We start from the raw sequence: 27,593 nt of genomic DNA, 5'->3' as shown, positions 1-27,593 counted from the left end.
CTTTTCCCCTTTGTGTCCTCACAAGGTCTAGCATTGTGCCAAGTACATATTCTGTATCCTCCAAATGTTTGTGCACTTAAGTGAAACTGAATTACATTTGAATTGATAGGGCCAGGGCAGGGGCAAAGCCTGAAAAACATTGTCTGCTGATATAAAAGAAACCAAAGAGAAGCTGAACATTTTGAACAGCAGAGTTAAGAGGAGGGAACAGGTACTTTTCAAACTTGGAAAAAATTTTCTCTTTTGTTCATTGTGTATATTTGTGTGTGATATGATTAATAGAGATTATCCAAAATGAGCTAACTATGTTATGTTCTGTGCTTATAAGGAAATATGGTTTCCTTATGAAAACCGTAAAAAGACTATGAAATATTACTTTTCTCCTTTTCTATGCTTATACCCTCCTGAATAATACAAAGACCACATTAATGATCTCTGTTAGAAAGTTGGCTTTTAAAAAAAATCATCAGAATGTGTTCTATTTTTGTTCAAATTCCATGTGTGGGCTTGATGGCACATTTCCCCTTTGAAAATTCTCCTAATTCAGTGGTGGAATAGAGGGCCAGACTCTGTGGAAACATTGTCATATTTTATGATGACATTTTGTTTGGTCAATCGTGTATACTTTGCTTGTGTTAATAAAGGGAGTTTGTATAGACATTTGAAATCTATTTCTACTCTAGGTATGTGTCATAAGAAACCAAAACACAGGGAGAATGGATCAAGGAAATAGTATTTGTTGAGTACCTGCCATGTTCTACATAATGTACCTTTAAATAATAGTAATGATGTTGATGATGAGAGTAAAAATAATGTTATATTTAGTAAGTGCTTATTCTCTTCACATATTGAGACATTTAATTCTTTCAGCAAGCTTTAAATGTACTCTGTCCGTTTTATAGAGGAGGGAAGAAGTTTGGTGATTTTAAGAAAACTATTCAAGGTCACACAGCCAGTTAGTGCCAGAGCCGAGATTTGACCTGATCTAGCCGAGGGCGGTTTGGTTGCAGGGTCAGACCTTATCTCAGTCTAGCTCGCCAACAAAAGAGGCTTTTTCTCTTTTTTTAAATGAGATTTTTATTTTAGAACACGTTAGACAGAAAAATTGTGAAGCCAGTACAGTGTTTCCTTAAACTCAACACCCAGTTTCGCTTACTGTTCACATATTGTACAGTTTCTTTGTTACAATAAAAAAATCAATATTGATACATTTTTGTGACCTAAGCTGTATGGTTTATTCAGTCTTCCTTAGTTTTTAAGCCACGTCCTTTTTCTATTCCAGGATCCTAGCCAGGAGACATATTAAATTTAGCCAGTGTGTCTTCTTGGGCTCATCCTAGCTGGGACAGTTTCACAGACTTTCCTTGTTTCGGAAGATCTTGACAGTTCTCAGGAGTACTGGTCAGGTATTCTGCAGGCTGTCCCTCCATTGAGGTTTGATTGGTGTTATATGCTTTGGGGGAGGAAGAGTGCAGACGTAAAGTTGACCACATCGTATCAAAGTTACACACCATCAACATGACTTACCACTGCTGATGTTGACCGTGGTCTCCTGGCAGAGGTGGTTTTGTCACTTTCCCTCACTTTCTAGTTACTCATAACAAGCTTTCTTTTTGTTGTTGAAATAATGCCAAGAAATCTCACAAAGATGAATTATTCAGAAACTGAAAATGATCAGGAAGCTATTGTCTCCAATATGCTCTTGGGCACTGTTGTTGCCCCTCATTTCCTTTACTTTGGGTGTTTTCTTCATTATCGCTTCTTAGTTTTTACCAACTGGTGATAGATTTCTGGCTCTCAGTAACTCTGACTTCTCATTTCCCTCTTCTCTTCTATCTCTGCTTTGGGACTTGGCTGCCAGCGACCCACCCCACATCCCTCTCACCACTTCCTGGTCATGGACCTGCTCAGCACGGGGCTCAGTTTCTTCTAGTTTCTTTTCGCCATTGCAGGTGTTCCTTGATCTCACCTGGTGCCAGTCACTGTCCCAAGCACTTGTCCCTGAACTAATTTGATCCTTTGGACAACCCTGGGTGACAGGTAAAATACAGATGATGAAACTGGGGTCCAGAGAAGACTGAGAAACTTTCCTAACTCGTGTCAGTGATAGACCTGGCCTTGGAGCTAGGTTTTTCAAACTCCAAAGCCAATGCTTGAAAGTCTAAAGGCAGAGTGTCCTCCTATGTTGTGTTACTTAAACTCCACATAATCCTTTAAGGTTAAGGAGTTTCAATGCATGGAACAGTACAGGATTGTCCTTCCCTGGATTAGCCAGCCAGCAAGGGGTGGGGCTGGCCTTAGACCCTGATATTTGCAGCCTGAAGTCCATCACACCAGCTTGTCTTCCAAAATATTGCAACGTATAAATTAGCCAGATGAATTCCGTTGTTGTAGGCCTGTTCTGAAAAGGTGAAAGTAAAGATGCCAAATCTGTGATACTCAACTACCTCTGACTAAATCAGTTCGGATCTGGGCCCTGGTGCCCCTCGGCATTCACCTTGAGTGAGTACTCAAATCAGATAAGGCAATTATAGGTCCAGACCTTGTGATAAAAGTATGTATTAGGAAGTTTGCAAGACTGGTGGGGGAGGTTAACAGAAAGATAAATAAACACTAAATATTGAACCTTCCAGAGTTGGCCAGTGTGATGTCTTGTGGCTGTTAATGTGTACGTGCATGTTGGTCTAAGGTATTGGTGTAGATGCTGGGGGCCACGCATGTGGAGGGTGCTTCCTGATACCCCTGATGTCCGGGGATGTGGAGTGATGGCTGTGGCCTTGGACTGTAGGAAACAGCCCCACTTAATCTTGAGTTTTCTTGGTATGTCAGTGGATGTAGTAACGACAAAGTAGTTAGTAGTGAAGGTGAAGGATGATGGCAGCTTGGGCTCGGTGGTGCTAGAAGAGATAGAGAAAAAGAATGAGTAGTTTCAAGACATTGAATATGGAGATGAAGCTGTGGACATCGTCAAGGATGATGCATGGGTAGTGGCGTCATTTACTGAGGTAGGGGCCCTGGGAAAAGACTGTGTTTGGTTGGGGTGGGATGGGGCGATCAGGACTATGGATCCTTTAGGCATCCAAATGAAGATGTCAAGGGTAAACTGTTGGATATATGGCTAGAACTCAAGGAGATCTGGGCTAAAGAGATGCATTTGTGAGTCATCTACATACGGGTAAGCAACAGTATGGGTATTGTCCAAAGCTCCTAGAGAGAGAAAGAGTGAAAAGGTAAGAGGGCCTGATGGCTAGATGGTGACTCATTTGCAAAGGAGAAAAATAAGTGATGGGCTAATAATTGGAGATAGGCTGGGAAGAATCCAGGCAAATAAATATGAGAACTGGAAACAATCCAGTGCCAGGAAAGAGACTATTTCAATAAGAGATAAATTATAGATTAATAGATCATGGAATCATTAGCTAATTTATCAAATAATCAAACATTTAGTGAAAATTTCTTCTGTGCCAAACAATAAACACTAGGACTATAAAGACTATTAGGATCCCAATAAGCTTAGCTCCTTGACATGACCTTCTGAGCTGGGTCAGAAGCTGGTTGTGGCTTATCAAAGTTAGCCACTCTCCTCCTGATCTCTCCTCCTTTTTATTTTTGTCATTTCTCTGCATTTCTCATGTCCATCAGGGACTAGGCAGGAATAGAGAAAGGAAGTGATAACAAAAGCACTAGTTTTTTTCTGGATATTTCCTAGTGCTGATGGATACTTGATGGTGTAGGAATACAGTCCTGGGAACCACTAGGCTTTTAAAAGTTTCTGAAAATTATTTTTGTCCTTGAATAGCAGAAGTTGGCATTACCTACAGTGGACTACAAAGTATCTAACTCCATGTATTTTGTTGACCAGAGTCACAGTTATTTCAAAGTAATTCAAGCAGATATAAGGCATCAAGAAAAAGTAAAGAAGATAATATTGAGGAGACAACATACGCTGGACAACTATTTAGTATTTCAATGTCTTTTATGTTCAAAACCATCTCAGTATTTAGAAGTTAATAACACGTACAAATATAGGCTCATATAAAACTGTGTCCAGTTAGCAAAAATAGTTATTTTCCCTCCTCATATGATTGTTATCCTGTAGGAGGAAAAGCCGTGATATTCTGCAACTCCAGTGTTCTTGAACTGGGGTGGGGTAACGTAAAAACTCACAATAACTTGAAAATGCTTTCATGTAGAGAGGAAATGGGATTCATTCTGTGACTGTGAGAGTTCTTTTTTATGGAGAAAACTTCCTATATTCTTAATGTACCCTGACTGATACTGACAAAACATTATTTAGGGTTATGGCTTCAGGACTGTTGTATCTTTTGATGTGAAATAACCTATTTGCTGGCAAACATATCGTTCAAGTCAAATATACTGTCTTGCTGTCCCACACCAGGTCTGGCATTAGGAGCCATGGACGGGGCAAAAACCTCCCTTCCAGCATTCAAAAAGTTTCTCCCAATGCTCTGTGCTCCATAATTTCTCCATGCTTAGCTCCCACCCTCCACCAGCCATCGTGCTAGGCATTTTCCATTAGTCACCCCTTTGAATAAAAGCACTAATGTATAAATACTATCTTGGAGTGATAAGATATAAAGTAATTTTTTTAAGATAAGGTATTTCATTACTTCTTGGGAATGAGACATTCGGGATATGGGAAATAGCCAATTAAACACTCAGCACCGTGTTAACCACCTTGCATGATATAAAGTAGTGTAGTTGTTTCTTTGTCCTCAGGCAACTGTTATTCTTATTTTAAGCTGCACCAAACAGAAAAAGAGCCAGGCTTTCATTTTAACATTGTGAAGACGTAAGAAGAAAACTTAGAAAAACAGCATGTTCTAGACAAAAGGAAAAAAGACCAAAAGATGTCCTAAGTTTGACCTGGATACTTCAGTCATCTCTTAAGGGGGGATAAAAAGTAGCCATGTTTCCTGGGCAGGAACTTTAAAATCCCAATTTATTGGTCCATGAAGTCAACATTCTTTCTATTTAGCAGTATTATTATTACTCTTTGTTCTCTGGATCATTCATTTGTTTTTCATATGTCCCTTATTTACATCCATTTGTCCATCTCAAAAATTGATTCCCAGATGGGAAATAGTATGGAATTTCGCTCATCTCATTACTTGTCACATCTCAGCAAACTCCCACCAACAGTCATGGACGATCGTGACCACTTCGGTCTTGAGAAGTGCCAGGGCTCTCTACTTGGGGGTCATCCTAACACCCAGGCCTCGCTGTGCATGGGCAGAAAAGGGCCTGCTTGTCAAATAATGCTATTCCATCCATTCTCAGACCCGGGAGTCTACTTCCGCCAGCCCAGTCCAGCTCTGAGCCCTGGTCAGTAAGGGACTCCTTTTAACTTTCCCCTTCCTCCCCCAGCCCTGCTGTTCCAAACCATCTGCGCTGTAGCTCATTATCCTTCAGCCCCACTTCCCAGCATGGGACTTAACTTATCTGCAAGACTGACTCCTAAATGTTCTGCACAGTGTCGTGCTGGATGACTGTGGTCACTAGCAGAGAGCCAGACAAGGAGCAAGTCAGAACAGATCAAGGATGCTTGGAGAAAAACAGTTAAAGAAGAATTACTTGGGTGGAAGATAAAAGTCCAATATGGTTTCATTTAATTTGGCTGAGAGAGTATGGTATTAAATTATCCAATCATCCATATTCATGGCCAAAATGTCATTTTTGTGGGAGCTAAATCTAAAAGAAATCTGTAATAAATAGACATCCATAAATAAAATCAGCTGCCTTATAATTTTTATTGGCTTCAATGAGGGGATAACATAAATAGTATTTTGTTTCTGTCATAACACAGTTATTAAGGCAGGAGAGTCAAACATTATTGTAGTTCCCCCTAATTATACAATTACTATTATATAAACCAATTTCCTTTCTGCTGGTAAAGAAGAGACTGTCTATTTTATAGCAGTTGAGCAATGTCACTGGTGTGTTACTAAAGCATTATTTGTGTCTTTCAGGATTCATCCATCATCTTCTACTGACAAAATTTTAATCAACATCATCACATCTCTTTGGAAGGTAAGAATTTTACTCCTGCAGAAAAACATGGATTTGCCTTATTTTTAAGGTGGATTTTTGTGAAGAACTAATTTCTATACAAAATAGTCGATGGATGTTTTTTCCTGTTATGAAAGACACCGGAATGTGTAGTGTATTCTATGTGTACAGATCATGCATTTCTAGCTTCACTCCTTCACCTGCATTAGAAGTCTTAACCTGCTTTAGAAAGTCTGTTGCCTTGAATTTGGGTACGTTTGAGATGTTCTCAGGCCATCTGTAATCAAATAGGTAGAACAGGTAATGTTTTAACAACCGTCGCATTCCTGTAATCCTTGTTGACAGTGCTTTGTAGGAAAGACTGTGTATCTCCTTCTCTTTATTTCCTGGGACGTGGCTAGAAAGGCAACTTACTTTAGTGGAGTTGGAAACTCTGGCTCTGTGATGCTGGGAAGGACATTTAATACATTGGGGCCCCAGCTCTCATTCTGCAAAGTGAGAAGTTGAATGGGATGTTCTTTGAGTTCCCTTTAAGTTATATAGAAACTAAAAAGCTGATCAAGCTGGCTTTTCATGCTTACTTAGAAGGGTTCTTTGAAACAGATGATGGAGGAAAACAGTGGAGGAAGAGAACCCAAAAAGTGGAGACTGTGTGGGAGGACGCGGGGGCAGCTCATCGTGGCCGGCAGCCTGGCTCTTGCCTCTCCCTGTGTTTCCGGTAACTTTCTCTACCATAACATCCTGGCTGATCTCACACCAAGAGGAGAGTCTGGGTGTGGGTTGAAAAGGAAGGGGGTGGATTTTACTGGTTGAGAATGCCAAGTTTGGCTTGAAATCCGTTCGTTGCTCAAGTGATAGTTAAAATCATGGAACATTAGGTCAGAGGGGCAGTAGGTAAGGACAGGCAAAAGCAACTGCTAATCCCAAATTCCTCTGTAATGTCATTCGAGGTAAAAGTTTGCCAGAATTAAAAAAAAAAGTTTAGTTATATCATTTACATGGTCAACATATGTCACACCCTTAAAACATATGCTTCTCCCTAAAATGCTCTTGAAGGCTTTTTTTCCTCTTCTAAATTTGTATCCTGGCTACCTTTTCACTATTTGTGTGTTTATTTTTTATAAAGTCACCTGGAAACCTGTGATGAGCCAATAAGCCTGCCTGCTGGCTGGGACCATCTCTCCCTTGGTCCTGTGTTTCCTCTAACTACGTGTTTGCCACAGTGCGCTCTGGCGGTTTGTCCTCATTTCCCTGCCCCTCAACCAGAGAAGTCCTTTGAGGACACAAATGACATCTTCTGTTTTCCCAGAACCAAAATTACTCATGGCTCAGATTTGACCAGGCATAGTGCTAGGGTGGGCAATGGGCAGATACAAGTCCAAACTTAGATACTTTTAGTTCAGTGGGGGTATCAGGAGTAAAAAAAAAAAAAAAGTCCATGATGTCAATATATGGAAATAAATACTTTAATGGATATATGACCCAGGAAACAATAAGTCCTAAAATATTTGATTGTAAGGGTGGAAGAATGAGAGAGAGTGGTTACAGAGCAGCCCACCTTGGAATCACTGGATATTAGACTTCCCCATCATCCCTAGACAGGTATCACCAGGATAAGAAATGCTGAATTCCAATCAATTCCTTACTTCCAATGAGATGATGACGTTTCATAGTCCTACACAGGTGCCATATGAAGTAAAGTTTTAAAAAATTGAACAGTAGGCAATAGTCCCACTTTGCCCCCGACTCCAACTATGTGCCTGCCACTCCAGACTGGGAGGGGATAAATCCAGGGGTCACCTTTGCCTCTGTCCACATGGTCTGTTCTCTAGGTCTGGAAGTGCTTCCCCTGACTCTTCTGTTTGGTGATTTCCCACCCATCTGTGATGGATTAAAGATGGCTGCAGATCTCTACTACTCCTCTCATTGAGAGATGGTGTCCGTACCCCTTCACTTTGAATCTGGTTCGGCTCTGTGACTGCCTGACCAATAGATTATGACAATCCCAAGCCTCAGACACTGGTGGCTTCCACTTCCTAGCTCTTTGAATGCTAGCTCTGGCAGGAATCAGCTGTCGCGTAATGGGTCTGGCTACCCTGAGGCTGTCATGCTGGTGAGAAGCCCGTTCCCCCCATGGAGTGGCTATGAAGGATGAGATGTCATGTGAAGAGAGGGAGAGGCCAAGGGATGCTGAGGTACCAGACAGACAAGTGAGGGAACCTCTTGGGAGTCGATACTTTTGCTCTGATTGACTCAACTAACACCCGCGGATCAGAGATGAACCACTTACCTGAACCCTTCCCGAATTCCTGACCAACAATACCGTGAGCAAAATAAGATGGATATTTTAAGGCAGCAGGTTTTAGTATAATTTGTTACATAGACATAAATACCCAAAGCAACATCCTTCAAGACCTGGTTCACATAATATTTCCCTTGGGCAGCAATTGTCCTGTTTTGGGGGTAAAATTAGTCTTCCCTCTCTTCTCCCATGTGTTGTCCAAAACAGTCATAGCAATTACCTTTTGTTGACTATCGCCTTTGTGTTAGGCATGGCACTTGGTGTTTTACATACATTTTCTTACTAATCTCTGAAAACAAATCTATAAAGGAAATATTCTTATTATATTGATCAGAAAGTTGGCACTCAGAATTATCCAAAATTATTAAAGGCCCACAGTGGAACGCTATGGAGCTGGAATCTGACCCTGGTATCCATTCCAGCCATTGCCTTTCCAGTTTATGATTATCTCCTTATGAATCTTTCTGCCCACACCAGACTGTGCAAGGGAGGTTTTCTATTCCCTGTGATTCTCCCCAGCTTCTAGCACAGTGTCTCTTGCTCAATCAATGTTCCTTGAATGAGTGAACAGCCTGCAGAACAATTTCTGGAAAGTCAACACGAGGCCCTGTTCATGTAAAACAGAGAATTGCTTTTCAGTGAAAAGGGAACAAGTCTTAGCACTGCTTTGAAACCCAGGTTCTGCAGTCCCTCCCTATTCCATTCTGAGTGTGTTGGCAACGGTAACGTTGGGGTGTGTAGCCACGGACCAGGCCTATCTTTCCCTGAATCTTGCATCTCAGCAGGTTAATGGGGAGCTAGTACTGTCATCTGGGGTTGCTATGAGAAAACTTGTCTAATCAATGAGCTTGCTCTAAACAGCAGTGAACTCAGCCACCTCTATCTTTCACAGCTAAAGCTATGGGAATCCAGGACGGAGCGCTGGTGCTTACTTAAAACGGAGGGAGACAGATAAGCAGCCTCAGATAAAGCAGCACAGGCTGGACAGAGATAAGATGTTCCAGAGGTGGGACTTTCTGATTTTGCTGGCGCTCACCCTTATTTATCATGGACGAGGGTTCTCCCTGGGTCCCCTCAATCTTGTACCCGCTTTGACACTTTATTGGGTGCATTCCATAAGAGTTTGCCTAACAGGAAATATTCAGCAAAGACTACTTAAGAGAAAGCAGCCCAGCCTGGCTTCTTTTGTGAAAGCAGAGCTGACGTAAGGGATTTCCAAGCAGAGCAAGGCAAATAAAATGCCAGCTTAGAGCCTAAATCCTGCCAGATGATCGGAGATAACTTACACAATGTGCCCTTTTCCCAAGCATGTTTGCATGCGGGAAGGGCTGCAGTACAAAGTAAAAAAAACTGTCCGCAACAGCGATTAGACCTTGAGATGTCACTTGGGGTGTCGTGTGGATGCCCCTGGGTGTGCAGTTGGAGACACGTGAATCGTTTAGGAGTGGGTAGAGATTTTGTTCATTTTGTTTTGTACGGAAAGAGAGAAATGAATTCCCATTATAGTTCCTTTACATTTTGTTAATGGAGTTGATAAAAGAGAAAGATTTTGTGATGGATTGATTTTTAATTAGGTTTCTGTTCTATTCTTCGAGTACACTGAGGTTTAATAATAATAATAAAAAAAAAACCCTTAATCTTCTTGAGGTCAAGTAGCTGTAATCGTGTGGGTTTTGTGATGTGCGTGAACCCTGCTGCCGGCCATGCGAGGGCCTGTACTCTTGTCAGTAACACATCAGTGTCGTCTGCTGTGTGAGGAACGTGTTTGAAACTCAAGGGGAAAATATGGATCATCCACTGCTTGGATTATATTTCTTTCTTTGCATGTCTGTCATTTTCGTTAGAACATTCAGTGAAATTAGGTCAGTTATGGTTTTAGTTAGCAATGCAGCTTTTGTGTTGTACACAAATCATATGATGTTTCTAATTAACTCTGCTTTTTAACATTGATCTGAAACCAAATCCTCAACTATGCATGGCTTAGAGGTGTTTCCTTCTCCCCCTCTCCTTTTTTTGCTTTGGCTTCTTTCTGGGGCAAATATGAAACTTAATCTTACAACAGCAAGAGACAAAATTTGGGGCTTTATAGGCAGCTTGAAAGCCCAGGGTTAAGAGTGAAAGAAATGGGTAATTACTGGGTGCACCGCTGTGGGTGGGAGTTTTGGTAGTAATTAATTGGACAATCTGCTGCTCTGCTTCTAAGAGGTGCTGTGATGCTTGGCTCAACTTTCTAGCTGCACCAAGGAGCCTTTGGGAGTGTCAGTGGTCTGCCTCAGGCCACGAGCTCTAGCTTTTCTCTTGAGCTGAGTTCAGTTTCCAAGGGTACAGAAGCAGTTGGAAAGGATTTCTGAGGGTCTCCAAAAGTGAGCTTCTATGTGGTGTCTGAGGGGAGAGCCTGGGAAACGCACCATGATGTGTAAGGACACGCTGTGAAAATGACTGGGATTGATGTCACAAAAGGAGGTTCTCAAAAGCATGTCTCTGTTGGCTTTTAAAAGCAGGACTGATTCTCTTCAGTTTAGTTTGTCAGATGCTAGGGCGATAGAACTGTGCAGATGTGCCTCAAGGCAGAGACTAAATGACCTCTGAATGTTTTCAACTCCGCAACTCTGTAAAGAGACAGGAAAACCCTCAGGGCCACCTGGCCCCCTGGGGCTGCTCCTTGGTCACCTTTGTTAAGAGTCTTAGGCGTGATTTGCAGCAACATGGATGGACTTGGAGGGCATTATGCAAAGTGAAATAAGTCAGACAGAGGAAGACAAATACCGTGTGGTATCACTTATGTGTAGAATCTAAAAAATACAACAAACTAGTGAATAAAACAAAAAAGAAGCAGACTCTCAGACAGAACAAACTAGTAGTTATGAGAGGGAGGGCCAATTTGGGTAGGGGATTAAAAAAGGGTTTTAATGGGATTATATAAAATCACGTGTGTGAAACTTTTGAAAATTGTAAACTGATGGAATTTTAAAAATAAATAAATACATACATAAAATTTTAAAAAAATGGTTTAGGCATGGAAGATTCTTGGAAGCCTAAGGCTTAAGAGAAGCTTAAAGAGTAAGGAAAAGAGAGAGAGAATTTCATATATAACCCACCTGCTTTTTCCTTCTCTTCACAAACACAATCATTAAGTACTTACTGGGTACTCAGAGCTAGGATAAGCTGTGGGCATTATTTAAGGGGAAAAATAAGTGGGTGATGGTCCTCAAGGAGCCCAAAGGCTGATGAAGGAGACACACATGTGAATCAATTATTATGATTTGATTCTGACAGAGGAATTGTAGTGGGTTGAATTGTGTCCCACAAAAAGAAATGTTTAAACCCTAACCCCTGGTACCTGTGAATGCAAATTTTTTTTTTTTTTTTTTTTTTGGAAATAGAGTCTTTGCAGATGTAGTTAAGTTAATGTTCTTGAGGGAAGGTCATCCTGGTTTTAGGGTGGGCCCTACATCATTGACTGGTTCCTTACAAGAGAAATTTGAGATGTAGAGACAGAGAGAAGGCCATGTGATGACAGAGGAGGCAGAGACTGGATTTAAGCAGCCCCAAGCCAAGGAATGCTAAGGTTCCCAGCAGCCATGAGAAGCCAGGAAGAGGCAAGGAAAGATTGTCCCTTGGACTCTCCAGGGGGAATCAGCCCTGGAAAACCCTTGATTTTGGACTTCTGGTCTCCAGCACTGAGAGCATACATTTCTGTTGGTTTAAGTCACCTGTGTTAATTTGTTACGACAGGCTCAGGAAATAGATATAGGTACATACACAAAAGAAGAATCAAGGGGCAGCTGTGTCTAAAAGATCTGGGAGGGCTTCTCAGAGAAGATGCCACTTAAGCAAAATCTTGCAAGGAGAGCAGTTCACCAGTTGCACAAGGGGGTTAAAGATATTGCAGACAGACAGAGTGAAACAACCAATTCAGCGTTAACAAGCATGACATCTTCAGGAAGTACTGTGTGATTCGGTGTTGCCAAGTATAGGGGGTGATGTGGAGAATGAGAGACAGGAAGAAAAACCAGAGGGAAATTGTGAAGGCTGTGCATGACATGCTAAGACGAGCCGGGCTTTTCTCCAGGGCATTCGTCCTCAGTGTCTCTGCCACAATGTGGAGTGCCTGTGGGATAGATCGCAAGTAATTTATTATGGATAATAAAGTGCTGAAGTTTTCTAAAATTATGAGGTTTAGTCTCAGCTAGAGAAGATCTGAAGTTATCCAGGTAAATAAGTCTCCCTTACTCACTTGTCTTTTGATGGGTTTCTTCATTTGCTGGGGAAGGGGAAGGGCTCTGATAAACATTCAGAGAACTATGTATAAGTGGTACCCATCTGTGAATACAAACATCTGTTCTGTGTGAGGCAGAAAAGAGGTTAGAGTCACGGCTGTGGGTCACAGGGGTCCAAGTGACTTTGAAGTTGAACAGTGAGACGATGATTTTGACTTCCCAGGGTAACTGTGAAGGTGATGATGAGAATGGGCAGAAAGGGAAAGACGTTTGTGCCGGGGAGCTGCTGGGAGTCGTCGTGACCAGGATCAGTGGAAGCTGCGATCTTAGACAGCGGCTTTGGGGATGGGAAAGCGAGGGGGCCAGTTTTCAAGAGATCTTTCTGGGATAGAAATGACTCGTCTGTGTGATAAGGATAATTTCTTCAAAGCTTGGAAGAACTGATGGTGATGGCATTGACTGAGTTAGGGAGTACGCAGGGGAGCAATAAGTTTGTGAGAGAAGATAACGAGTTGAACTTGGACGTATTCTAAAGGAAACCACATCTGTCCCTGAGGGAAAGAAAATTTTTTCCAAATACTTAGTTCTGTGTTTTCCTGTGTGGGACATCATATTTATACAGAACCCTAAAAGAAGTAGTGGGCCAAGTTCTAAAGGATCCTTCTTTGCTGAAAATTAGATATTTAAGAAAAATGCAAGTCAATAGGGAGGATCCTTCAGGAAACCAAGACAATATTGTCTATACCTGCATAATTACATCTATTTATTAATCTTTGTTGGGTGCGCTAACTGGATCCATGTTCATCAAATACATGGCGTTTTCCTTGTGCACAGTATGAAATGTAAGCCCAGTGTGCATGTGCTATAAATGCTAGTGGGGAGAGTGAGGGGAGAAAGAGGGAAGGGATGGCTCTTTATAAAAATGCACTCCGATGCGAGGAATCTTAATTATCAGGGTCTGGATGAGAGATTTGATGTTATGGACTGAAAAGCTTCCACAATAAGAGTCAATTGGCGTCAAGCCTGTAGATACGGAATAAATACAGGGGTCTCAGTAACACTTTATCATGACTTATTTCTTGTTAGGTTGAAAGGTGTTTGAACCATGACAAATGACCTATGATCTGTTCCAAGGCATTTTGTCATTAGAATTTTTCAAGAGTATAATCAAGGTCACTGAACACGGAGAAACACACATTTTGATTTTTCAATATATTTTTCTTGAGAGAGTCTTAGGTCTGTGCCCACCTGCTTAGCCCACAGGGGGCTTGCAAACAAGGAAGACAATTTACAGTGAAGTTTGCATTATGTAGCTTGGGTGAAAAATATCTGGCACTGGAAGACTAGTTTCTGCTGGTTGTTTGGGAACCCATTGTCCATCTGCTGTATGTTTCTGCGTTCAATTCGTAGTAGGCGTCTACTTCAGGCATTAGTCAGAATAGTTACAGTTTTCATTTATTGACTGTTGTTGGATCATTTTGATTTTGGAGAGGTCATTTATTGCATACTCACGGCGTGTATCTAAGATAAACTCTTGGAAGGTGGAAGACCCAGGGCATCTGAACAGCATGGCAGGGGGCAGGAGGAGGGCTGGCAGAGACACGCATTGGTGACGGCTGGGAACATTTTGGCTGCAAATATATGAGGGAGAGGCAAGGACATGACTGTGCTTCATTTTTTTTTTTTTAATGTACTGATCTTTATATATATATTTTTTATTTTGGCTTTGGTTTGGTAACTAAATTTAAAAGTGGGAGGATCTTGTGGGTATACGTATTCTACATGAGAAAAAAAAGAAGTTGTTTGATGATGCTCTGAAATTTTTATTCCTTCAAACAGGATCATAGCAATTCACAGGGTCTCAAGCCCCAAACATTACCTCATCAATGGCACTGTGGAAATGTGTCAACAAAATTTGACCTACTCAAATCAGGTCTCAGAATAACAGCTGCTGGTGCTCTGGCTCCAAAAGCAGGTGTGAGACCACCTACGGTACCAGCTCTGAAAGCTTCCTGTCAGTATGGAACCAGCATGGGCTTCCCCCAAGGTGCCAAATAATGCAGCAGATAGAGTAGCGACCCGAATATGAAATGTTAATACGATTTACTTTTCATAAGCACTTGGGTTCGTGCCAGAGAAACAAATTAATTATACAACAACTGCTTAAACAGAAGCGCTCAGCCTGCAGCTAATGTACCAGGGGCTGTTTCTGAACATTTATGTCTTTCTGTTTATGGAGTACCAGGCGAGGCATCGTGGATGGAGGTAGGCAGGAGATAGGGTTGGTTTAATGCACGGTAGGGCAGCACTTTGCATCTGTTTTTACAAGAAAGAACATGTAATATGAGATGAATGTGTGCAGGCAGGAGGGTGGGGGCTAGGGGGTGGGACTGATTAAAAGTGGAAAACTGAGAGGGCCATCGAACATGGAGGGGGCTCCCCAGTCTGGGAGGTCCACCCTTTTATTGCCTGAGAACTGCATAGCTCACCGCCAAAGGGGAGGCGGGCTCCACCCTACCCGCACAAATGAAAGCTACAAAGGCAAAGGACAAGTGGAGAAATCACTAGGAAATCCTCGCCTACCACATGGAAAGAGTATGGGTGTGCTCCCTGCTGTCTTTCGTGGGATGCCCCCGCCAACCCAACTCCCTTGCAGGTCTGGGAGACAGGTAATATCATGTTCACTGTGCTGGAAAAAAACATTTTGCAAATTCTTCTAGGATCTTGAAAATTGGACTTGCATTTACTTCCACCCAGATCTACTTGGAAGATTTTTTTTTTAAATCACTGCATGCTCTCAATAGCAATTTGTCTTAAAGCTCTCCAGTTAATTTCATGGTTTATTGAAAGTCTCAGATTTTACGGTACAACTGAGTGTGGACCAGGATTAAGTGCTGGAGAAAGAAGCAAGCTGGCTGACTAGACTACAGGAAACTGGAGTCAGAAGGGAAGGGAAGCAAGAAACTGCTCTGCCTTTATGAATTTCATCTGGGTATGAAGGGTATGGATTGAGGGAGCCTCGTCTACTCTGGATACGGTTGTCTATGGCAACTAATGCATAGTGTGCAGTGGTCAAACAGTGTTTCGATTGTGTTGTTCACTCACTGCAATTTCTCTGCTGTGAAACTGATCTGTGAACAAAATGTGATAGTTCAGTAGGAAGGCAGCAACAATGACACTGATTATAATTGAATCCGATGACGTTTATTCTCTTTGGAAATCCAGCATCCTCCGATAAAGGAGGGCGAATTAAGCAAGATCTGACTGTATCAGCCTCAGCTCTTTTTTGGGTTGTCTGGGACCCAGTCTGACAGAGATTATTGCAATTAAAAAATAAAAACTAAAGAGATAGCTTAAGACTCTTCTATAGAAACAGGGTTTGGAATGGCTTGATTAACCAGAAAAGTATTGTTCTGTCTAAGCACTGAGCAGGTCTCTTCATCAGGTATTCAGTTTTTAAAAAATTAATCAACTTAATTTTTTTTTTTAGAACAGTTTTAGTTGTATGGCAAAACTGAGCAGAAAGTACAGAGAATTTCCTATGGAGTCCCCACCTGGACACACTTGCAGCCTCCCCAAAGATCACTCACTAGAGTGGCTGAATCTGCACTGACCCATCATTATCACCCAAAGTCCGTAGTTTAGAGTTCATTCTTGGCGTTGTAAGTTCTGAGAGTTTGGGCAAATCTATAATGACATACATCCACCATTGCAGTATCGTACAGAATGGTATCACTGCCGAAAATCCTCTGTGTCCTGCCTTTCCAGTCCTCCCTCTCCCTCACTCCCTGACAACTACTGATCTTTTACTGTCATCATAGTTTTGCCTTTTCATTGGGTCATATATTTGGAATCATACAGTGTATAGTCTTTTTAGCTTGTCTACTTTCACTTAGTAATTCTCATTTAAGTTTTCACAGCTCAATAGCTCATTTCTTTTTAGTGCTGAATAATATTCTATTATCTAGATGCAGGGATTTAATTTCACGTAAAGGATTCTGCTGAAACCGAAGAAACGGGAATGTGTTTTGTGCAACGTGGGGGAGAAAATGGACTTAAATAAACAGCTGTCTGCACCAGTGGTAGTTGAATGAATGAGACCTCACCATTTTTCTTGGTAAAGCAAAACTGAGTTTTCCACTGCAGAGAATTCTCCATCCTGGGAATTTCCTCATTGTCACAAGGGAATCCATTCCACTGGGTTCTCTACATTTTGGACTCTTATTTGTTAGTGAGGATGGAGCTTCCTGTCTGGTCACAGCACACTGGATTCTCTATACTGCTGGACTGAATTTTACGATGGAGAAAGAGCTTCCCGTTGAAAGAAAATTTCCGGAAGTCAGCCCCCATCACATGAGGAATTAACACGTCATTCATGGGGCGTCACATTCTGGCCTGCTGGGAGCTGTTTTGCCATAAACAGACAGTTGTGTCCTGGTCAAGTTGAGCTTATTTTTTTTTTTTGCTTTTGTTGTTAAAGGAAGCCTTTTCTTCTTTAGATTTAATAGTGAAAGAAGGAAAGCAGCTTCAGGTTAAAAGGCAGACAGAAGAGATGTTTAAAGTCAGTATGAGGATGTCAAGTTTTGGAGCCCTTAAAAGAATAAAAAAAAGATGTAAAATATTATATATATAAAAGATTATATAACCGTGGGGTGTAGGAAAGCAGATTAGGGAGACGGTCACCACTTATCCAATCCTGCTGGATTTAGAACTGGATTTGAATGTTTTCCAGTTTGATGCTGGATGTCACGAGGAGACACATGGGTTTTGCAGTTTGTTCACGGTGTTTGTCAGCATTCAGCTGAGTACTGACATGGAAGAGCTGGTGCTGCTGACTCAATGCCATAAACATTTGACTCATCCTGACAGAGCCTCTTCTCGTGATGAAGGGCACCACCTGGCAGAGGGAGTGCTGGAGACTGATTTATAGTCCCTTCAGCATCGATACCAGGGAACTCTGGATTCCCTCGCATGGCCTGCCACCTTGGCAGTGCCAGAACGGGCATCACCCTTTGCCGTCCCATCACCCTCCACACTGGCGTGCTTTTACCCTGATGTCCGACTCAGTGCCCCCTTTCCAAATTCTCAGCTCCTCAATTCTTCTGGTTTGAACTGAAGAAGACATTTCAGTTCAATGTTGATTTTTATTAGAAATTCCCAGAATAGATGCTGAAAAATTATCTTTATAAACATGAAGAGAATCAAGGGTCAGTAAACAGTCACATTGGATTAAGACGGATTAAGCCCTGACCATATGCCAGGCACTGGGTTAGGGACTGAGGATATATAGATGAGTAAGTCACAACCCCTAAGCTCGAGCAATTGGCAGTAAGTGTGGTGCAAAGTCATATAAGCAAATGCTGATAATATAACCTGATATGGGCAACACCATACATGTCAGCACTAGGGTGATTAACTTTGTATGGGGACCAGTTCAATGTGTGCGTCATGGAAGACTCCATTTGGTTCACTAGATGGACAAAAGGTGGTGAAGGGGGCATTCTGGGCAGAAAGAATTGCATGTCCAAGTCACAGATGTAGCATATGTTATAGTAATTAACATTTATTGTTGCTGGAGTATAAAGATGGGAGGGGAAGGGTGGGACAGCTGAGTGGCTGGAGATTCAAGTTAAAGTCCTATTAGGAAGGAGCTTTTAGGCCATTAAGGAGCTTGTGTTTATCTCGTAGGTAATGGGGAAGTATTAACGGATTTAATCAGAAGAGTGACTTGGTTGTCCTCATAATTTAGAGAGCTATTTGTGAGCCTATAGGGGTGATTTAGAAGAGGACAAGATCAGACAGCGGGAGACCAATTAGGAAACTATCATTCATCTTTCAGGTGAGAGATGGTACCTCCCATAACTGAGAAGATTGAAGACATGATGGAACAGACAGGGAAGACAGAGTTAGATGGGAAACGGACAGAATTTGGAGATATGGGTAAGGGAGGGGTGGAGAGGGAGGAATCTGGATGACTCCTAGAATTTTGTCATGGGGAAGTAGTCACTGCCACCCTGAGCCACAAGTGAGGGAGAGAATACATGGGGAGAAGCAGGATTTGTGAGTTGTGTGGTGGAGTGGTGATTGAGGAGGCATAAAAATAAATAATTTGGGGCTGGGCAGCTCTGCCTTTGGGGTGTCTATGGGACAGCAGGTAGAGGAGTCTAGTAGACAGTGGAGATATGAGCATCTGGGCTTTAAGATCAGGCTGACATACTTCATAGGGACTCTCAGCTTTAGATGTTTTGTTCTTCAACAAAAAGATATGCTAGAACTTAGAAGCTGTGGTATTTACATGCAATGGAATTCTACGCAGATAGACAAGAATAAAACAATGCCATTTACAGCAACACGGATGGACCTGATCGTTATTCTAAGTGAAGTAAGCCAAAAAGAGAAAGAAAAATATCATATGATATCACTTATATGTAGAGTCTTAAAAAAATGACACAAATGAACTTATTTACAAAACAGAAACAGACTCACATGGAGAACAAACTTATGGTTACCAGGGGAAAGGAAAGGGGTGTGGAGGAATGAGTTGGGAGTTCAGGATTAGCAGATACTAACTACTATATATAAAATAGATAAACAGCAAGGTCCTTCTGTACAGCACAGGGAACTATATTCAATACCTTGTAATAGCTTATAATGAAAAAGAATATAAAAAGGAATATATATATATATCTGAATCACTATGCTGTATACCAGAAATTAATCCAACATTGTAAACCAACTATACTTAGATTTAAAAAAAATGCCATCTTTAAAAAAAGAAAACAATATGTTTTTGCTACCCAGTTCCTAAAAAACAAACAAAAACTTGATGCTACTTGTTCAGCTTGGCAGGTTTCTGGCTCCTAAGATGTCTGTTACTCCAAATGACATTCAAACTTTTCATTTCACACAATAAATGCAACACTTGTCCTGTGTTATCTAATCTTCATGGCAGCTCACTGCAGGACATGTTTATAGTTCCGTTTTGAAGATGAACAAAGAGGCTGAGATGAGCTAGATGAATTGTCCGCTGACAAACAGGGCTGGAATTTGAACCTGACCCATCTCAGTGCCTATGCTCTTAACCACTCTCTTACATTGACACTTATTTCTCATGATTTATTTAAATACGTCAAAGAAATTTTTTTGATATATTCAATAGCATTCCTTTAACATCCTATGGAGCTGAAAAAAATGAACAAAGGAATACAATTCAACACAGCCCTAGGGCTTTTTCATATCTCATTTAGTACAAGGGTCTGTCTGTAACATACTAGAAAAATTTCGTCATTTGCGCTGGTTCAAAATAATGTTTCCACTTCCATAAAAAAATCAGGAGCCTCATTTTGAGTTTCTTTAACTAGAAACATCTCCATTTGCCAACCTTACTGTGGGAGTTCCAAAGAGAGGCAGTGGATCGCACTTGTGAGAACATGAGCTGGGCGATCTGGAAGCCCTGCTTTCGGTCTGACTCTAGCTCTGTGCACCTTTAAGCAAATCACTTTGCTTTTCTGGGCCACAGTCCCTTCTCCATGAAATTAGAGGTTTACATTAGATCAGTAATTGCCAAGCTTTTTGAAGCTTCAGACTTCTTCCTTCTGATGACAGATAAAAGGAAGCCCGATATGACAGACAGATAAAGCACAAGATGCTTGGTTTAAAAAGAATGATAGTGTGTTAAGCCCCAACCCTCCCTCTTATAAGTTTCTGATTGTGATGATGCCCTGAGAAAGGGAAAAAATTAAAAACATCTTTAGGTCTCACATGAATTGTATATTCCATCTTTGATTACAAAATAACAATGAAAAATAGGCAATGGCGGACAGTGCTCCCAGGTGCTCCCAAGCTGGAAAAAAGAGAGAGAAATCCCTGATGTAGGAGGCATTGCAGCTTCTGGAGTCAAACAGAAGCCACACCCCGACTCTGCTACTAAGCCAGCTGTGAGGTCATGGAGCAAACTGGCCCGTCTACACCTCACTTTTCTCCTCTTTAAAATAGGGTTAAGAATTGGATCTATTTCATAGCAACATGGTGAAGAATGTGTAGGGTGAGCTTTATAAGATGGTCAGGTTAGCACCTGGCACATGATAAGGACTCAGTCACTGTTAACTGCTATTAGTGCTATTCATTTTAAATTATTATTAAAAGCATTCTAGTGCAGTGCTTGGCACACAGCGTTTGACAAATGGTCACTGATATGATGAAAGGATGACAATGACCATGACCGAAAAAGAAAAAAAATCAACTCCAGATTAAAGACCTAAATGGCAAAAGCAAACAAACAAAAATTTTAAATCTTGAGTAGAAATGTTAGGTAAATCTTTAGACCTTAATGTAGGGAAAGAGAGGTTGTAAACTTAAATGTCAAAAACAAAGCTTCAGAATCCTTACTAGAAAATCTTGGTGAATATATTTCAGACCTTAGGGTTGAGAAAAATGCTCAACATTGTCAGTGATCCAGGAAATGCAAATCAATATTTCACCTGGCAACACTTTTACACTCAATTGGCAAAAATGTTGAAATTTAATAATACCAAGGGTGGGAGAGGACTCAGGTTGTACATGTTGCTGGTGTAGTCGGTGGTGCAGCCACTTTGGAAAGCAGCTTGTTATTATCTCCTAAAGTTGAACATTCGCGGAGTCCCAGTGATTCATTTCCAGATAAAGGAAATACAAAGGATGACGATGTGTAGAGCCCCAATTATCTGTCTATAGGCCCCAAGGAAACTCCTCAGAGTCCAGCCTGAAAACCATTCAATTGGATGGTTGCTAATTGTCAGTGATTTTAATATTGCCTGATAGGACCTTGATCAAAGCTGTAGTGGAATTTTGTTTTCGAAAAGCTTTAGGTATCATCAACATACAATAAACTGTGCATATGTATGTGTGTACAATTTGATGAGTTTGATCTATATATATACTCATGAAAACATCACTACAATCCAGATAATGAACACATCCATCACCCTCAAAACTTTCCGGTGGCCCTCCCCATACTTTGCCACATCGCCAGGCAACCACTGACCTGTTTTTACCATCACAGGGTAGTTTGCATTTTTTAGAATTTTATATAAATGAATTAGTAGAGCATGTACTCTTTTTTATGTCTGGCCTCTCACACTCTGCATAATTATTTCAAGATTCATCCATGGAGTGTCTATCCATAGTTCCTTCCTTTTTTATTGCTGAGTGATATTGCATTTTATGAATATTTGCATAAAATTTGCATTTCTACCAGCAATGTACAAGAGTTGCAGGTCCTCTGTGTCCTTCAAGCACTTGCTATGGTCAGATGTGTTAATTTTAGTCATTCTGCCAGATTGTAGTGCTGTTTCATTGTGGTATTTGGCATTTCCATAGTGGCTAATGACGTAGAGCATCTTTTTGTGAGCTTATTTGCTACATACAAAACTTCTCTGGTGAAGTGTTTGTTCAAATAATGCTTATTTTTTAAAAAATAGGGTGCCTGTTTTACAATCAAATTTTGACAGTTATTTGTGTATTCTTGGTACAAGTCCTTTGTCAGATATATGATTTGCAGTTTTTTTCCTATCCTGTGGCTTGTCTTTTCATTCTATTAACAATATCTTCAAAAGAACAGACATTAATTAATTTGGTGAAGTTGAATTTGTCAGTATTTCCTTCTATAAAGGTGCTTTTGGTGTTATAGCTAATGTATATATTTAATTTCCTTATAAATCCCACTTCAGTGGCATCCCACAAATATTGATATGTTATGGACTCATCTTCATTCAGTTGACAATACTTTCTAATTTCCCTTTTGATTCCTTCTATAGCCCATGGGTTATTTAGAAGTGTATTATTAAGTTTCCTAATAGTTGAAAATTTTCCATATAATTTTATGTTATTGATTTCTAATTTAATTCCCTTCTGGTCAGAGAACATACTTTGTATGGATTAAAACCTCTTAATTGTTTTATGGCCCAGAATGTGACCTAGCTTGGAAAATTTTCCTATGTACTTGAGAAGAATTTATATTCTGCTGTTGTTTGGCGGAGCACTCTGTGTATGTCAGTTGGGTCAAGTTTGTTAACCATGTCTTCTGTAACCTTAGGATCTTCTGTCTACTTGTTTTTATCAATTGTCGAGAGATGTGTACTGAAATTTCCTTAATCATGACTCGGTTTCTCCCTACAATTCTATCAGTTTTTGCTTCATGCTGAAGCTCTGTTATTAGGTTCTTAAATGTTTATGCACCTGTTGGTGGATTGGCCCCTTTATTATTGTAAAGCAACTTCTTTATCAGTAATACTCTTTGCTCTGAAATCTTTCGATTCTTGCTAGCATTTTCCAACCCTTTATTTGTAACTTGTTTATGTCTTTAAATTTAAAGTGAATTTCTTGTACAGGCATAAAATTGGGTCTTGCTTTTTATCTGATTTGATAGTCTCTGTTCTTTAATTAGGGTATTTAGACCATTTGCATTTAATGTGATTATTAATATGATTAGTTTTAAATCTATCTTCTAGTTGTTTGTCTCATCTCTTCTTTGTTTCCTTTGTCCTCTTTTTCTGCTATTTGAATTAACTAAATTTAAGTTTCTATTTTATCTCATATGCTGGCTTATTAGCTGTGACTGCATTTTTACAAAATTCAGTGGTTGTTTTTTGATTTACAGTGTACATTTTTAACTGATCACAGTCTATTTTCAAGTGCTATTAAACCACTGTATGAATTGTAAAAGAACCTTTCAATAGTGTACTTCCATTTATCCCTTTCTGACTTTGTGTTATTATTGGCATATGTGTTGGTTTTATATATGTTATGTTGTTATTATTTTGGGGTAACCGTCAATCGCCTTTTTAAGAGGTTTAAATAATAATAAAAACACCTTACATATTTATCATGTAGCTACCATTCCAAGTGGTCTTCATTCCTTTATATAGACCCATATTTCCACCTGTGTAGGTTTCCTCCTGCTGGAGGGACTTCCTTTAACATTTCTTGTAGTGTAGGTAGACAGGTGATAGTCTTTCTTATGTCTGAAAAAGTGTTTGTTTCACTTTTGTTTTTGAAAGTTATTTTCACAAAATTCCAAATTGATAATTTTTTCCTTTCAATACTTTAAAGATGTTGCTCTATTCTTTTCTCACTTGAACTAATTCTGATAAGAAATCCATCATCCTTATCTTTGTTCCTTTTTTATGTAATGTACCTTTTTAAATTTTTCTGTCTGCTTTTAAGATTTTCTCTTTATCCCTGGTGCTCTGCTGTGATGCATGTTGAGAACTTAGTGAACTGACCACTTTGGGTAAAGGAAACTGGGAGTACCCTATATATTGAGATATGTGCTATACAACTAAGCTTGCCCTAGATAGTCTGGCCAGGCTCCCACCAGGAGGGCAGGAGCCCCAAGTCAGGAGACTGGTGGTACAGGATGAGCCTCATGACCAAGGGTAGGAGGACACTGAAGCTAGACATCCCCATGTTTCTGGCTTTATGACTCATTCCAGAACTCTGTGACTGAAGCATGGGTAGAAAGTGGTGTGGCTGAACCTAGGTAGGGAGGCATCAGGGATCCTACCAGAAGGGCTAGGAGATGCAGACCTCAAAATAACCCAGAGTAAGATTAGAGTAAAATAATGGAAATTACAAAGGAGGTTATATCCTGAGGCTTTATCTCTTGAAAGTGAACATTTAGACATGTGTGTGTGTAGATTTGCCTAGTAGAACTCCATTACATTTCCAAAGATGCTCTTTCCAAATGGGCAAAAATAAAAAGCAGTTTGTACAAAATAATTATCTTATAAAATATTTTTTGAAAAAAATTTTAATATTACAAATTAATAATATTGTTAAGAGACAGTTTTGTGTTAGACATTTTGGAATTGTGTCAGGAAGTAGAACAGACCAAAAAAAAAAAAAAAAAGAAAAACCCACCCCAAAGCAAAAACCAACTTTTACTGTTCTTATGCAGTCAAATTAAAAAATGCTTTTTACATTTTGCACTTGATATAATTTTGTTTTGACTTCTTATTGTTCACCTCTTTTTCTGTTTGGGCAAGTTCCTGCTGCCTGTGGCAATCTTTACAAACAGGGAACTCCGCTAAAAGCTTTTATTTAATCTGGTTAAATAAATTACTAATCATCTTTAAGCAGGGACAAGTCCAAAGTTACCACATGAAGGATAATTCATAATCATTTTTTTTAGCAACAACTTTCCCCTTTTCTTGCCAAACTAGTCAGCAGTCTGGCAGTTTGGTTTTTGCAATGAATCGGGATATATGTGCCAGGCCATTTGCACCATCTGCTACAGGAATGTCATAGGAGCGAGAACGGTGGACACCTGGTGGGTTGACGTTGAAATGTTAGCTGGATGGTAAACACCAGCTCCAGTGATGAGAGGCCAAGGAAGCATAAAACCTGGGAGGAGAAGTTGCTGGTAGCAGCAAAAGAAAGAGGTGTATCTGTTTCTAAACTGGGAAGAGTATATGTATACAGGTGTGTGTGTGTGTGTGTGTGTGTGTGTGTGTGTGTGTGTGTGTATGTATGTAGTTTCAACATTAGTTGACTTTTCAGGATCTTAAAGACGGGATGAGATTAAATTCTTGGGAAAGATTAAAGACCATCAGATAACATTATACATACAAGTTCTGGTAAAGTAATTTGATACCATTTGTAGAAAGAACATACATGTATTTATGTTGACTGTGGATAACTTCAATGATTTTTCCAACTGCCTCCTTTGGGAATAAAGCCATCACCATGGACTCAGAAAAACTCTTTTAATTTTCCTTATATGGTATTTGTCATCCAATATACTTAATTTTGGTTTCTTTTTTTTTTTTTAAAGGAACTATTCAATATCCCCCCAATTTTTAAGGTAATTAAAGCATCTTGTGGTTGAAACCAATGGTGGCGGTTTTGAGTAACGCAAAACACCTGGACACGAGGGGCACAGACTTGTGAGTCATTTTCCAGTTTTGGGCTCTTGAGTTTGGTTTTCCCCAGTGACAGTTCCCTGTAAAAATGAAAGTAACTGTCTTTTGTGTGCATTTATCCAGCTCAAATGTGCACATCCATGATCAGGCACACACACAAACACACACAAACGTCTTTTCCTTCTCCTGGTGATGCACAAGGAGTAATGGTCATCATCTGTATCATGCTTGCTGGAGTTTAAGGTCAAAAAGTCAGTAGTAGTGGCAGCTTTCAAGGCTGGGTCCTCTACCCCCAAGGATCAGACATATTTTTCTCCACCATGTTGCATTATAAGATCTCCATACATTAGCTCCAACTTGTCCTATTACTGATGAGCAAAGTCAAGGGAGGTTCTATAGGAGGATGTAATTGACCTCACTGGCATCAATTTCAAAAGTTCATACCACACTCTAAGCATTTCTAACTTCCTGTAAGAGTAAAGTTACTGTAACAAATATAAATGTAAATCTTTTTTTTTTTCTGGCTGCTGTGTAATTATAATTTTGGCTTACATCTAAAATTCTTATATCTACTTTTTCCATTTCTACTCTCTCCTCTCTCTCAAATTTGCATCCATTTTCTCTGTCCCTGTGTGAGCTCAGGCTCTTAGGAATTTTCCCACAGAACTTTGTAGCTTCCCAGTAGGTTCTCCTCCCTGGCCTCCTTGCAACGGCACACAAGATAGTTTACGATGTGACCGCTTATACCTTGCTTCCTCCCTGGCATCCTCAACTACCTGCCATTTGCTAGATGTTAGATGGACAGGACGGTTTTGTGTTCCTGGATGCTTTTCCCATCTCTGCTCCAAGCATCTTATCTGATCTGCCTGATGCGTTCCCTCCTGAGACACAGCCCAAAAGCCTCCACTTTCATAAACCCTTCACGGATTGTTCCAGGCCTTCTCCTCCTTCTCTTTTAGCACCTTGATTATCCTAATTACTTTGCTCTAATTATTGTTTAATTCCCTATCAACCCTGCTGTGCTGTGAGCACTTTGAAGGCAGCCCCCAAATCAGTGCAGTGCTTGGCAGATAAAGGTGCTTAATGAGAATTTTTGAGTATGTTGTTCCTGAATGCCTTCTGAAACCTTCTGGAAGTATTGTTGGTGTTTGGGGAGAAGTATTATTATTGAGTATCTGTGGTGTGTCTTTAGGGGAGGTATTTGAACACAGCTGGGAGCTACTGAAAGGAACTTGACAAATTATCTACTTTATAAACATAACTAAATGCCTCGGAATTGGCAGTTTCTCAACTCTGGTGTTCAGGGGATCAGAGATGTAAATTGCCATATACATGCAGATGATTCCAGTCTAACTGCTGCCCAGAGAGCTCTTTGGACGGAATGCCACACCACGACCCCAGAACACCTATTAAACATGCCTGCTTGTGTACCTCCCAGGACCCCCACATCCTCCCTACTCCCCACCACTGCAAAGAAGAATGAGTGGTACCTGGATGCCCAAGCAACAACCTGGGAATTATTCAGAACACTTACTCTCCCACATCCAACAGTCACCAACTCCCGCTAACTCTCCCTCCTTAATAATATTGCAAATCTGTCCTCTTTGCTCCACTGTCATGGTCACCTTACCTCCCCATCCCCAGTGGTCCCCATTTTGTTCTCCCTGGGTAACTGAAAACAGCTCTGGTTTGTTTGGTCTCTTTTCATCACCTGTTTTCTGCAGTGCAGTTGAGTGATTTTTTTTTTTTTTTTCTGAAAAACATCTGATCATGCATTGGTCCTAAAGCTGTCTGTGGCTTTCCATCAGTTTTCAGAGTAGACCCTTTGTGATGTGGGAACTGCTTCTGCTTCTAGCTGAGCTCTACTCACTGCCCCCCAACCCCCGTACAACCCTGTACTTTGGTCACACTGAATTCCTTGTTTTTTCCCCCAAAAGTGACTTTTTTTTGCCTTTAGGTTTTTGAACATACTGTTCTCTTTCTGGAACTTCCCACCTACCTCCTCTTTCCCACCTTCAACTTCCTACTCATCCTTCAGTCCTTCACTTAAACATTATCTCTTTTGGAAGAATTTCTTTATTCTCCACAACTGAGTTAACTGCTACTCCCAAGTGTCCCACGAACACATCTGTTATGATTCTT

The 27,593-nt window shown here is 40.5% G+C and overlaps 1 long non-coding RNA gene across 1 annotated transcript in view; it reads left to right on the top strand.

Moving 5' to 3' along the window:
* The window catches only part of LOC141579510 (uncharacterized), a 389,281-nt gene that overhangs the window by 213,284 nt on the left and 148,404 nt on the right, over positions 1 to 27,593 (top strand). Inside the window, exon 3 of the long non-coding RNA XR_012511048.1 lies at positions 5,991 to 6,051. This is a non-coding gene — a long non-coding RNA (uncharacterized LOC141579510). The remainder of the gene's footprint in view (positions 1 to 5,990; positions 6,052 to 27,593) is intronic.

Source organism: Camelus bactrianus, chromosome 12 (assembly GCF_048773025.1).
Source record: "Camelus bactrianus isolate YW-2024 breed Bactrian camel chromosome 12, ASM4877302v1, whole genome shotgun sequence".
Taxonomy (NCBI): Eukaryota; Metazoa; Chordata; class Mammalia; order Artiodactyla; family Camelidae; genus Camelus; species Camelus bactrianus.
This window is presented reverse-complemented; position numbering and strand designations above follow the sequence as displayed.